At 40.5% G+C, this 14,330-nt stretch overlaps 1 protein-coding gene across 4 annotated transcripts in view; it reads left to right on the top strand.

The window, feature by feature from the left end:
• mtd (TLD domain-containing protein mustard) overlaps positions 1–14,330 on the top strand; it is a 756,074-nt gene that overhangs the window by 609,603 nt on the left and 132,141 nt on the right. The window lies entirely within an intron of this gene.

Raw genomic sequence — 14,330 nt, 5'->3', positions numbered from 1 at the left:
ATTGCCCAGATAATGAGAAAATGTAGATATAATTTCCTTGTTTTTATGTAAAATAGATTTTTTTCTTGTACATTTGAACCTGAGTTACCTTCCATCTTGCATAGTACTCATTGGCAAGATGACAAGAAAATTTAGATATAATTTCCTTGTCTTTTAAGTAGATTGATTTTGTTTTATGTATATTTGGACTTAAGTTGCCTTCCATCATGCAGAGTACCCCATCCATAACCAGATTAAACAACCATGGTGACATCACACACCTTCTGCAGACCGACCTTCACTTGTTCTTTTGAAGCCATTCACTCCCCTCTCTTCTTACTCGTACACATGCCTCACACTTTTGATAGAAACTTTTCGCTGCTTCTAGCTGCTTCTCTCCCACACCATATATTCTTGAGACTTGCTGCAAAGTATTTCTGTCAACCTTGTCATGTGCTTTCTCCATATACATAATGCCCCATACAGATCCAACCTGTTTCTCTAAGTATTTCTCACACATTCTTTAAAATAGACACTGGATTCACACATCCTCTATCTTTTCAAAAGCCATGTTGCTCCTCCCCACTCTGATGCTCTGTTCATGCCCTCACCCTCTCAATCAATACCCTCCAATACAACTTACCAGGTACACTCAACAAACTTACACCTGTGTAGTTTGACACTTAACTTTATATCCCTTTCCTCTATGCAGAGGCACCATGTGTGCATTCCACCAGTCCTGAGGCACACCTCACCTTGATCCATACTTACTCTGAAAATCCTAACTAACCATTTAGCATTACATTCACCCCCTTTCATATTGAATGACCATCCATTCCAGCTGCCTTGCCACATTTCATCTTACTTAAAGCTTTCACCACCTCTTCCTTCTTCACCAAACTACTCTCCATGACTCTCACTTTGCATACAACCCTGATTCAAACATCTTACATCTGCCACCCAATCATCAAACACAGTTAACAGTTCTTCAAAATACTCAGTCTTTTCTGCAGTTCAGCACTACATGTTACCTATTCCCCTTTATTCCCTTTTCAACAATGTTCCTTTTTGGTATCTAGTTTATTTCCACATTGTTATTTGTTTTCCAAAGCATCCTCTACTTAAAGTATGCTGATACTCGCTAACCCCAACTCTTATTTGCTCTTCTTTCCAACCCCTGCACCTACTTCTTGACCTCCTGCCACTTTCTTATATACATCCTCCAATCATATGCACTCCTTTTATGTAAGTAACATCCAAATCCCTCACTTGCATCTTTACTTCTTCATCCCACCACTCCCAACTTTTTCTAATCTGCTCACCACCCAACTTTCACATGTGACATGCATCTTTCATGCACATTTACACATCCTGAAGTCTCTCTTTTACATACCTGTCAGTTAATACGCAAGGTATGTGGATGTAACCAAGAAGCAAAGAAAGGAGAGATAGGTAGCTTGTTTGATGTAAGGAACCAGGTTGTTTTGGCTCTGAGTGAATCACAGCTCAGGGGTAGTGTAAGAGTAGTTTGGAAATGTTTTGGGAGTAGAGTCAGAAGTTGGTGTGAAGGCGAAAGCTAAGGAAAGGGTAGCACTATTGCTGAAGCAGGGGTTGTAGGAATGTGTGAAATTGTCTAAGGAAGTGACCATTCTGACCCATCTAACTTTCATCCTATTGCTTTAACGTCTACCATTTCCAAAGTTTTTGAATCCCTCCTCAGTCCCATATCCTCAAACACCTTGAAAATTGGTCTTCTCTCTGATCACTAGTATGGCTTCCATAAGGCAAGATCCATAGTTGATATTCTTTCCTATCATACTAGTGTCTGGTCATCATCCCTGAAAGATTTTAGGGAGACAAGTGTAGTTGCCCTTGACATATCTAAGGCTTTTGACAGGGTATGACATCAGGGTCTCATCTCTAAGCTCCCCTCTTTTGGCTTCCCTCCCTCACTTTGCTTCTTCTCTGGACATTTTATCTCTGTAGTTGTTGATGGATCAGCCTTCACCCTTCTTTCCATCAACAGTGGTGTCCTTCAAGATTCTGTCCTGTCCCCTACACTTTTTCTCCTTTTTTCAACGATTTCCTTTCCACAAACGATCCAATGCACTGTACACTGACAACTCAATACCACATTCATTCACATCCTTCAATTCTTCTCCCTCTTCTCTCACTCGATCTGCTTTTTGTCTTGACATATCCTTCTCAACACATACACAAGCAGATACATATAAACACATTGCTATGAGTCCATGGGGAAAATGAAACATGATAAGTTCCCAAGTGCACTTTCATGTGATAATCACATCATCAGGGGAGACTTGAGAGAAATATAACAGTCAGTTGATATACAACGAAGAGACGTAGCTAGGAAGCCATTTGGTAAACATGTGATTGTCCAAGACAGACGCTTGTTGTCTGACTCGGACAATCACATGTTTACCAAATGGCGTCCTGGCTACGTCTCTTCGTTGTATATCAACTGACTGTTATATTTCTCTCGTATGTCTCCCCTGATGATGTGATTATCACATGAGAGTGCAGTTGGGAACTTACTGTGTTTCATTTTCCCCGTGGACTCATAGGAATATACTTGATCACGCGCAAAATTGTGATCCTTTCCATACACATGTACATATGCATACTTGCGTGCATTTCATCTAGTCCTAGTGCCAACCCTATTGAACCTAATAATGTTGCTCTTATTCACATTTACTCACAACTTTCTCCTTTACACACTTCTCCAAACTTGGTCACCAACTTTGGCAGTTTCTCACTTGAATCAGCCACCAGTGCTGTATCATCGGTGAACAACAACTGGCTCACTTTCCAGGCCCTCTCATTCCCAACAGTCTGCATACTCGCCTCTCTCTCCAGAACTCATGCATTTATCTCCCTAACCACCCCATCCATAAACAGATTAGACAACCATGGGGACAGCACACACCCCTGCTGCAGACTGACCTTCACTGGGCACTAATCACTCTCTCTTCATACTCGTACACATGCCTTGCACCCTTGATAAAAACTTCTCTGCTTCTAGCAGCTTACCTCCCACACCATATACTCTCAAGACCTTTCACAGAGCATTTCTGTCAACCTTAACATATGCCTTCTCGAGATAAATGCTACATACAAATCCATCTGTTTTCTAAATATTTCTCACACATTCTTCAAAGCAAACACCTGCTTCACGCATCCTCTACCACTTCTGACACCACACTGTTCCTTCCCAGTATGATGCTCTGTACATGCCTTCACTCTCAATCAATAACCTCCCATACAATTTTCCAGGAATACACAACAAACTTATGCCTCTGTAATTTGAACACTCGCCTTTACCCCCTTTACCTTCATACAATGGCACTATACATGCTTTCTGCCAGTCCTTCGGCACTTCACCATGATCCATTCATACAATGAACATCCTTACCCACCAGTCAACAAAACTGTCACCCCGTTTCTTAAAAATTCACTGGCAATGCCTTGCTGCATTTCATCTTCTGTAATGCTTTCATCACCTCTTGTATTTTCACCAAACCACTTTCCATGATTCTATCACTTTGCATACCACCCGGACCAAAACACCCTTCACCTGCCACTCTATTATCAAACACATATAACAAGCCTTCAAAATAATCACTACATCTCCTCACTTCATCACTACCTGTTATCACTTTTGCCCCAACACTAATGTTCCCATTTGTTTTCTTGTGTTTCACACTTTGTTTACCTCCATCCAAAACATCTTTTTATTTTCCCTAACTCTGACCCCAGCTCTCATCTGCCCTCTTTTTCAACCTCTGCATCTTCCTCTTGACCTCCTCCTGCTTTCTATTAGATATTTCCCAGTCATTTACACTTGTTTTCTTTAAATACTGCCCAAATGCCTCTCTTTTCTCTTTCACTATCAGATGTACTTCTTCATCCCACTACTTGCTACCCTTTCCAGTCTGCCCACCTCCCGCCTTTTGCATGCCACATCACTGCATCTCTATATACCTCCCATTCCTTACCCACTCCCCTCACTTCATTTGCTTTCACCTTTTGCAATTCTTCACTCAATCTCTGCTGGTATTTCTTCACACAAGTCTCCTCTCCATGTTCACTTACTCTCACCACTTTCTTCTCCCCAATATTGCCTCCTCTTTTTTGAAAACCTCTGCAAATCTTCACATTTGCCTCCACTAGATAGTAATCAGACATTCCTCCAGCTGCTCCTCTCTACAAATTTACATCCAAAACGCTCTCAACACATAATCCAATAACGCTCTCTGACCATCTTTCCTAATTACATACGTATACTTATGTATGTCTCTCTTTTTAAACCAGGTATTCCCATTCACCAGTCCTTTTTCAGCACACAAATCTACAAGCTCTTCACCATTTCCATTTATGACACTGAACACCCCATGTACACCAATTATTCCCTCAACTGCCACATAACTCTCCTTTGCATTCAAATCACCCATCACTATAACCTGGTCTCGTGCAACAAAACTGCTGACACACTCACTCAGCTGCTCCCAAAACACTTGCCTCTCTTGATCTTTCTTCTCATGCCCAAGTGCATGTGCACCAATAATCACCCATCTCTCTCCATCCACTTTTAGTTTTTTTTTTTTTTTTTTTTTTTTTTTTTTTTTTTTTTTTATACTTTGTCGCTGTCTTCCGCGTTTGCGAGGTAGCGCAAGGAAACAGACGAAAGAAATGGCCCAACCCCCCCCCCATACACATGTACATACACACGTCCACACACGCAAATATACATACCTACACAGCTTTCCATGGTTTACCCCAGACGCTTCACATGCCTTGATTCACTCCACTGACAGCACGTCAACCCCTGTATACCACATCGCTCCAGTTCACTCTATTCCTTGCCCTCCTTACACCCTCCTGCATGTTCAGGCCCCGATCACACAAAATCTTTTTCACTCCATCTTTCCACCTCCAATTTGGTCTCCCTCTTCTCCTCGTTCCCTCCACCTCCGACACATATATCCTCTTGGTCAATCTTTCCTCACTCATTCTCTCCATGTGACCAAACCATTTCAAAACACCCTCTTCTGCTCTCTCAACCACGCTCTTTTTATTTCCACACATCTCTCTTACCCTTACGTTACTTACTCGATCAAACCACCTCACACCACACATTGTCCTCAAACATCTCATTTCCAGCACATCCATCCTCCTGCGCACAACTCTATCCATAGCCCACGCCTCGCAACCATACAACATTGTTGGAACCACTATTCCTTCAAACATACCCATTTTTGCTTTCCGAGATACTGTTCTCGACTTCCACACATTTTTCAAGGCTCCCAAAATTTTCGCCCCCTCCCCCACCCTATGATCCACTTCCACTTCCATGGTTCCATCCGCTGACAGATCCACTCCCAGATATCTAAAACACTTCACTTCCTCCAGTTTTTCTCCATTCAAACTCACCTCCCAATTGACTTGACCCTCAACCCTACTGTACCTAATAACCTTGCTCTTATTCACATTTACTCTTAACTTTCTTCTTCCACACACTTTACCAAACTCAGTCACCAGCTTCTGCAGTTTCTCACATGAATCAGCCACTTTTAGTTTTACCCATATCAATCTAGAGTTTGCTTTCTTACACTATCACATACTCCTGTTTCAGGAGTAGTGCTACTCCTTCCCTTGCTCTTGTCCTCTCAGCAACCCCTGACTTTACTCCCAAAACATTCCCAAACCACTCTTCCCCTTTACCCTTGAGCTTTTTTTCACTTAGAGCCAAAACATCCAGATTCCTTTCCTCAAACATACTACCTATCTCTCCTTTTTTCTCCTCTTGGTTACATCCACACACATCTAGACACCCCAGTCTGAGTCTTTGAGGAGGATGAGCACTCCCCACGTGACTCCTTCTTCTGTTTCCCCTTTTAGAACGTTCAAATACAAGGAGGGGAGGGTTTCTAGCCACCCTCTTCCGTCCCCTGTAGTCGCCTCCTACAACACGTGAGGAATGCTTGGGAAGTATTCTTATTTATTTATTATTTATTATACTTTGTTGCTGTCTCCCATGTTAGCGAGGTAGCACAAGGAAACAAATGAAAGAGTGGCCCAACCCACCCACATACACATGTATATACATAAACGCCCACACACACATATACATACCTATACATTTCAATGTATACATACATATACATATATGCACATGCACATATTCATATGTACTGCCCTATTCCATTCCCGTCGCCACCCTGTCACACATGAAATGGCACCCCCTCCCCTCGTGCATGTGCGAGGTAGCGCTAGGAAATACACATACGTTGCAGTGTATATGTATGTATATGACCCTGTAAGGGTGTTTGTGTATATACATTCCTATGTGGGTGGCTTGAGCCATTCCTCGTCTGTTTCCCTGCGCTACCTCACTAACATGGGAGACGGCGGTTAAGTATAATAATGATATATATATATGGATAGAGTTGTGCGCAGGAGGATGGATGTGCTGGAAATGAGATGTTTGAGGACAATATGTGGTGTGAGGTGGTTTGATCGAGTAAGTAACGTAAGGGTAAGAGAGATGTGTGGAAATAAAAAGAGCGTGGTTGAGAGAGCAGAAGAGGGTGTTTTGAAATGGTTCGGGCACATGGAGAGAATGAGTGAGGAAAGATTGACCAAGAGAATATATGTGTTGGAGGTGGAGGGAACGAGGAGAAGAGGGAGACCAAATTGGAGGTGGAAAGATGGAGTGAAAAAGATTTTGTGTGATCGGGGCCTGAACATGCAGGAGGGTGAAAGGAGGGCAAGGAATAGAGTGAATTGGAGCGATGTGGTATACCGGGGTTGACGTGCTGTCAGTGGATTGAATCAAGGCATGTGAAGCGTCTAGGGTAAACCATGGAAAGCTGTGTAGGTATGTATATTTGCGTGTGTGGACGTGTGTATATACATGTGTATGGGGGTGGGTTGGGCCATTTCTTTCGTCTGTTTCCTTGCGCTACCTCGCAAACGCGGGAGACAGCGACAAAAAAAAAAAAAAATATATATATATATATATATATATATATATATATATATATATATATATATATATATATTATATACGAATAAAGTGTATATGAATGCGCACCTTCATAGAACATACAAAGCTCCAACAGCCAGGATCGAACCTGGGACCCCTTGTGCAAGAGGCAGGCATGCTAACCGCTAGGCTAAGGACTGTATAATAGGAAACAACTATTCGAAATACTAAGTACTCAAATATATATATATATATATATATATATATATATATATATATATATATATATATATATATATATAGAAACGATAGTGTAGTGCAATAAGTGATAGTGGGTAGAATGCTGTAGGAAGGATATTGAAGGTTGTTTAACTTTCTTCATCTTGACTTGTATTTAACAATCTTATTATATTTTATTCACAGTGGCACTGGTGATGATTAGAATGAATCAGTACCTACAAGGCACTCTTAATCATCACATTATGGTTTTTAGAGTGTGCAATAATTACTTTTGTGTACTGTACAGGGAGGGAAATATTAATATTGATGACTCCTCAAAGGGTATGGGATTCTGATTGTGAGAGGGACTTGAGAGTAGACATTGCCCCCTAACACGTTGCCAGAGTCCCTTATTTAGAGGATAGTTGAGGAGGCGAACTGTCTCCTGGCAAATATCAGAATAGCTTTCAAGTATATGGATAGAGAAATATTTAGAAAGCTATTCATATCCTACATATAGCCAAAACTAGAGTATGCTTCTCAGATTTGGTCATTACCTAAACAAGCACAAAGAAATCGCAGAGAAGTTCAAGAGGAGGGCAAAAAAGACAATACCAGAATTATGGAGAGGTGAGTAACTTAGAAAGGCTCGAAGCTTTTAATTTACCTACCTTGGAGGAAAAGAGAGGAGATACCTTATTACAAGCTTTAGATTTTTGAAAGAGATGGCAGAAATGGACTGTGCAGTGCTTTGAGAGATGTTGGGATAGAGCAACCTGAGGGCATAGCATGATATTAAGTAAGATATATGTGAAAAAGGATGTAAATGAATACTTTTATGGGCAAAGAGTGGTAGATGAATGGAACAGATTGACTGAAGATATGATTGATTCAGACTACATTCAGAGAATGTTCAAGAGATTTTTTTTTTTTTTTTATACCTCGTCGCTGTCTCCCGCGGTTGCGAGGTAGCGCAAGGAAACAGACGAAAGAAATGGCCCAACCCCCCCCCATACACATGTACATACACACGTCCACACACGCAAATATACATACCTACACAGCTTTCCATGGTTTACCCCGGACGCTTCACATGCCTTGATTCAATCCACCGACAGCACGTCAACCCCTGTATACCACATCGCTCCAATTCACTCTATTCCTTGCCCTCCTTTCACCCTCCTGCATGTTCAGGCCCCGATCACACAAAATCCTTTTCACTCCATCTTTCCACCTCCAATTTGGTCTCCCTCTTCTCCTCGTTCCCTCCACCTCCGACACATATATCCTCTTGGTCAATCTTTCCTCACTCATTCTCTCCATGTGCCCAAACCATTTCAAAACACCCTCTTCTGCTCTCTCAACCACGCTCTTTTTATTTCCACACATCTCTCTTACCCTTACGTTACTTACTCGATCAAACCACCTCACACCACACATTGTCCTCAAACATCTCATTTCCAGCACATCCATCCTCCTGCGCACAACTCTATCCATAGCCCACGCCTCGCAACCATACAACATTGTTGGAACCACTATTCCTTCAAACATACCCATTTTTGCTTTCCGAGATAATGTTCTCGACTTCCACACATTTTTCAAGGCTCCCAGAATTTTCGCCCCCTCCCCCACCCTATGATCCACTTCCGCTTCCATGGTTCCATCCGCTGACAGATCCACTCCCAGATATCTAAAACACTTCACTTCCTCCAGTTTTTCTCCATTCAAACTCACCTCCCAATTGACTTGACCCTCAACCCTACTGTACCTAATAACCTTGCTCTTATTCACATTTACTCTTAACTTTCTTCTTCCACACACTTTACCAAACTCCGACACCAGCTTCTGCAGTTTCTCACATGAATCCGCCACCAGCGCTGTATCATCAGCGAACAACAACTGACTCACTTCCCAAGCTCTCTCATCCCCAACAGACTTCATACTTGCCCCTCTTTCCAAGACTCTTGCATTTACCTCCCTAACAACCCCATCCATAAACAAATTAAACAACCATGGAGACATCACACACCCCTGCCGCAAACCTACATTCACTGAGAACCAATCACTCTCCTCTCTTCCTACACGTACACATGCCTTACATCCTCGATAAAAACTTTTCACTGCTTCTAACAACTTGCCTCCCACACCATATATTCTTAATACCTTCCACAGAGCATCTCTATCAACTCTATCATATGCCTTCTCCAGATCCATAAATGCTACATACAAATCCATAGGGACCCTAAAAGTGTAAAACTCCCTCTGTACAGTACAAATAAGTAATTACCTCACATTCTGAAAAATTTAATATGATGAGAGATTGGGTAGCAGGCTGTTGGAAGGATATTGTAGATATTTTCTTTCAGAAATGTTCTAGCTCTTCTTTTTTCATCTCTTGTCATAGCCCTCCATCACCCCGGGTTTATCGAGAAAGAAAATTATGGATGGTTATGTAATTTCATCCACATGAAGAGGGTCAAGCCAATGGCGCTGACCTCCCTCCCTGTTCCTTACATAATCCCTTACATTATCACACACTAAGTTACCATATTCCTTCATATTTCTTTTTATTCTTTTTCACTTTTTCCATCAACTGACACATATCATAAGTGTTCCTCCCAATAACCGAGGTCACCATATGTATGTGAAATGGAGGTCATGGCTGTGCATATATAAAGAAGGTTGTAGGGGTACTGAGGAGAGCAGAATTTTTTTACCTTGCTCCTTCCTGATGATGGAAGATACCTTTATCAGCTACTATTGCCATGGTAAGTCAGTTGGATAATTAAACTGGAGGCATCTAAATTTAAATCATCATGTGACAGTTGGAGCAGTGTATAAAGATTGTGTGATTATGATAGGAGGAGTCTAACCATTAAACTTTGGTGACTTGAGAAAAGACACCAATTATTATATAAAAGAACTACATTTAAAGCTACCTGAATGTACAAAAAAGTGGGCTAACATACGTATTATGGCTATGGTGTAGTGCTGAAGTACTGTATACATGTAGATCTCGTGGATGATGTAGTGGAGGTATGGCAGGGTGGTGAGCTTCACAACGCAAACTCCCTTATAACGCTTACTACTATCTGTGGTTGCTGTTTACCCATAATTACACATATTTACACCTCAGCATTGCTTCAGAGAGTGATAGTCTCTGAAGCAAGCACCTTTGCAGAGAGAGAGAGTTTACAACTTGCATCACATAGACACCAGCCTGCACTTTTTCTCCCTTTTATCAGTCGACATGCACACTTCTCAACACCTTTGACCAACTTTTCTTTTCCCAGTTGCTGGTAGCTGTTCAAGAAAGTGCCTCATAACAAAATCTTTGGCAGCGTGTCTGTCTGGACCACCCACACTGTGTCGGCCTCTGTGCACAGGAGTGAGTGTACCATACTTTTCCGAATTTGTTCACATACATTGTGCCCAAACTCTCTTAGTGATGGTTTCTTCCAAGATATCACCAGGTACATACTATTTGCATTCAAAAGAGTCAGATCAACCAAGTGGAAGCTTCTTATGTCACTTTATTGGCTTTCGTTTGCATATCTGACATCCGCTAGGTGCATAATTTGTACATAATATATACAGCATCTGACTTCTATACCTTATTACTTATCTTTTGATCCTCTTCACTACTGTCCTTCATTTCTCATAGTGAAGTGTTGTGAGAATGATGATATTGTAGTTGTTGTGCCGGCTCAGAGCGAGTACGTCCCCTTACCTGAACACCACAGTTCCATCATGCCTGTCTTTTTTTGGGTGAACTTAGTCATATTTTTTCTGCTATGCTTCACAGTCCTTCTAGCATTAGCAGATATTGTCTCAAAGCTAGGCATTCTATACCAGTTATCAGTGAACAAAATATAACCTTATCTTGGATTCTTCTTCAATAGCTCTTTTACTTCTGTCCCAGGCTTGCCAAGTGGGTCATTTTTGAGATTTCATCATCATTGCCTTTGTACCTGTCCGTGTCAGTCATTCTTGTCTCACATTTACACAGTACCAATATCTTTATTCTGAATCTGTGGCATTTAGATGGAATGTGCTGTATGAACAATAGTCTTTTTCGAATAGCTCTGTGGACTCCTCTCTCGCAAGTTTGTGAAATGGCCTGAAAAAAGATAAAGTTTACATTTTGAGACATGAAATCATGTACATACTCAGTTTTCTACAGATTTGATTTATCAGGGTTTTTATCATCTGTAGAGTGTAGGAAATGCTCAACATACTTGATCCTGTCTGTTTTTTTTTTTTTTTTCCTACTCATCCATTGTTTTGTTTTTTTTTCCTACTCGTCCATTGTTTCCTGTATTAGTGAGGTAGCACCAAGAGCAGATGAAGAAAGACCACATTCTCTCATATCCATTTTCCAGCTGTCATGTGTATTTTGTCAAGTTCACAGCCCTTCATCCACAACCATTCCCCACAGATCTTTCCATGCTTTCCCATAACTGCTTCAGATATCCTGTTTCAGTCTATTGACTGCACATTGCCCTTAGTATACCACATTGCTTCACTGTACTTTATCCAGTGCACTCATTTCACCTTCATGCATTTTCAGGCCCCAATAGTATCCTCCTTGTCAAAGAGATCATTATATATCTTCCAATTATCAGTGTGCTAAGAAGGGAGTCAACTCTCTAGCACTCTGATGACTTTTCTTTTTCTTTTTATGTGACAAGCAAAGCCAGCACCAAAAACAGAGAATTCACTTGTAGTTGTATTATACCACCTCAGCATTTTTGAGTATGGAGAAAGTCTTCATCACTACAAACTCAAGGTATTAAGTTGTTTTTAAGTGTGTTGAACAAGACTTGCCTCAAAGTATGCTTCGAAAAATGAAAGTTCTCTTGCATTTTCATCCACACCAAAATTATCTGAAATCCGTCATTTTGTCCATCAAACTTAGAAACTACATGGTGTTACATTTTATCATCAGTAGGAATTACTTGGTGTTACATTTTATCATCAGTCCACACAAAGGCCTGTGTATCCCTCTAGTCATACATTTCCCCTGCAGACCCACAACCCAACCTCCCACACACATCATAATTTGTCCTGTGATTATTACGCTCCTCAATTTCATTCTCACTCTGCATTTCCTGTTCATATTCATCTTTCTGCTCTCTTTTGGACTCAACAGATTGTTATTATCCCTCATCATTTCTTGCAAGGAATGATTATTGTTTATTCATCATACTTAATCGCTGTTTCCCCCGTGTCAGAGGTAGCATCAGGAAACAGATGAAGAATGGCCAATCTCCCATATACACATATATAATTGCCCACATGCACACGTATACATACAAATACATACACACGCACAGACATATACATTATACACATGTACATATCCATACTTGCTTGCCATCATCCATTCCTGTCACTACCCCACCACACAGAAAATTGCGTCGCTATTCTGCTTATTTTCTGGGGGGGATAGTAGTTTCAGAATTACCAAGGTGGAAACCATGTGAGGTTGAGGGTTGTATGTTAGCCTTTGCATGTGTTTTCACTATTCCACCACTTGTATTATGCCTTCATATGACAGGACGTAATAAAGGCGATGCTTAGTAGTCATATTAATGTCATAATGTTAATGAGCAGTTCTAAATAATCCCTGTGAAAATTATTATTCTTATGAGGCCTCCCAGTGCCACCCACAGTGGACTTTATAAGACAACTACTGGCCTTTAAAGGTTGAAGGTTGACCAAACTGTGTGAAAAATAGAACTATATAGATAAGCACCACTTGATAAATGTTGTGAATATGCTATGCTTCCCATAGTTTATTTTGATTTTTACACTTAAGATTTTTTTTTCTAATGTATCGTAAGGTTCATGTTGTCTACCATATTTTATTTATGATATTCTTGATTTTGATTATGTAGCAAGCATTAAGCATTTTCCATAACACAGCTATTAGACTTTTATGAAGTATATGTATTGTATACATAATTGAAATGTATACTATTATCTCAATTTATCAAATTTCCTCTACCATTCTTTTTTGTCTACATAGCATGGCAGACGTCTAGGAATTGCTTTGTCCATCTATTCATTTGTCCATCCATCATTGGGAATTGAACTTTAATCCACAACGTAACCTTAGTTTTTAATTGCAAAGTTGAAATTTTATATTTGTGAAGCTTTATACAGTTCTTTTCCAGCATCTAAAGAACTGTGTGGCATGAGACCCACATCTCTAGATTTTGCCAGAATTAGGCCCCACATAAAAAAGGATTAGCATGGGATTGAACTGTGCTCATAACCTGAAGAAAATTCCATTCTCAGCCATGGAAATTAATACAAATGTTTTAAATATTTCCCAAGCAATATATCCACCTTGCATGCCCATGTTGTGTCACAGGCATTACAAGTTATCCATGGAACACTTGTTATGTAGACTCTTTTGTCATGACCACTTCCTAGAGGGAGTTCACGTTGGAAACAGGTGTGAGAGATATAGATAGATAGACATGGAACACTCTCTTGGTCATAGTAATGAAATACTTTTATTTTTATCTTTTTGTTTTTACACAGTATTGATTCATTAATCAGACAGGTAGATATGTATGTTTATGATGATGCTTTGGGACACCTTACACACGTAAATGACCTGCACCCTAATGCTCCCCAACATCGCCACCATAATCCACCCCAGCAGATATCATCATCCTAGGCAATGCCAGTTAACAGTAAAAAGGCTAGTTCATTACTTGGCATTCACTTGAAGTATGTTGTGCATTTTAGTGCTGAGCCATTCAGGTTCTAATTATACTTCATGCATATGGAATGTTTGTTGGTAAAAGATAAACCTCTTATCTATAGCTTTTTATTTGATGAACTTTTTAAACCCCATGACACCTTCAGATGGACATTTACTTGAGCTGGGTGATACCTCTAGATGGATATTTATGCACTGAGTTTTGTGCTTCAGCAAGCTGAGTGGTGTTTGAGGTGGCAGTGCACAATAATGTCTCATGCAGTCAGTCATCCTTCAATATTGGTACATTTGCAAGAATTTTATAGGAAAGAAGATGAGCAATTTTTGATTAAATTTAGAGGACCAAACAGATGGAACCTATCACTCTCTCTCCTATTTGTCTTGTTACAG

Source organism: Panulirus ornatus, chromosome 1 (assembly GCF_036320965.1).
Source record: "Panulirus ornatus isolate Po-2019 chromosome 1, ASM3632096v1, whole genome shotgun sequence".
In the NCBI taxonomy this organism is placed as follows: Eukaryota; Metazoa; Arthropoda; class Malacostraca; order Decapoda; family Palinuridae; genus Panulirus; species Panulirus ornatus.
The sequence above is the reverse complement of the archived record's forward strand: the minus strand, read 5'-3'. Positions and strand labels throughout refer to the sequence as shown.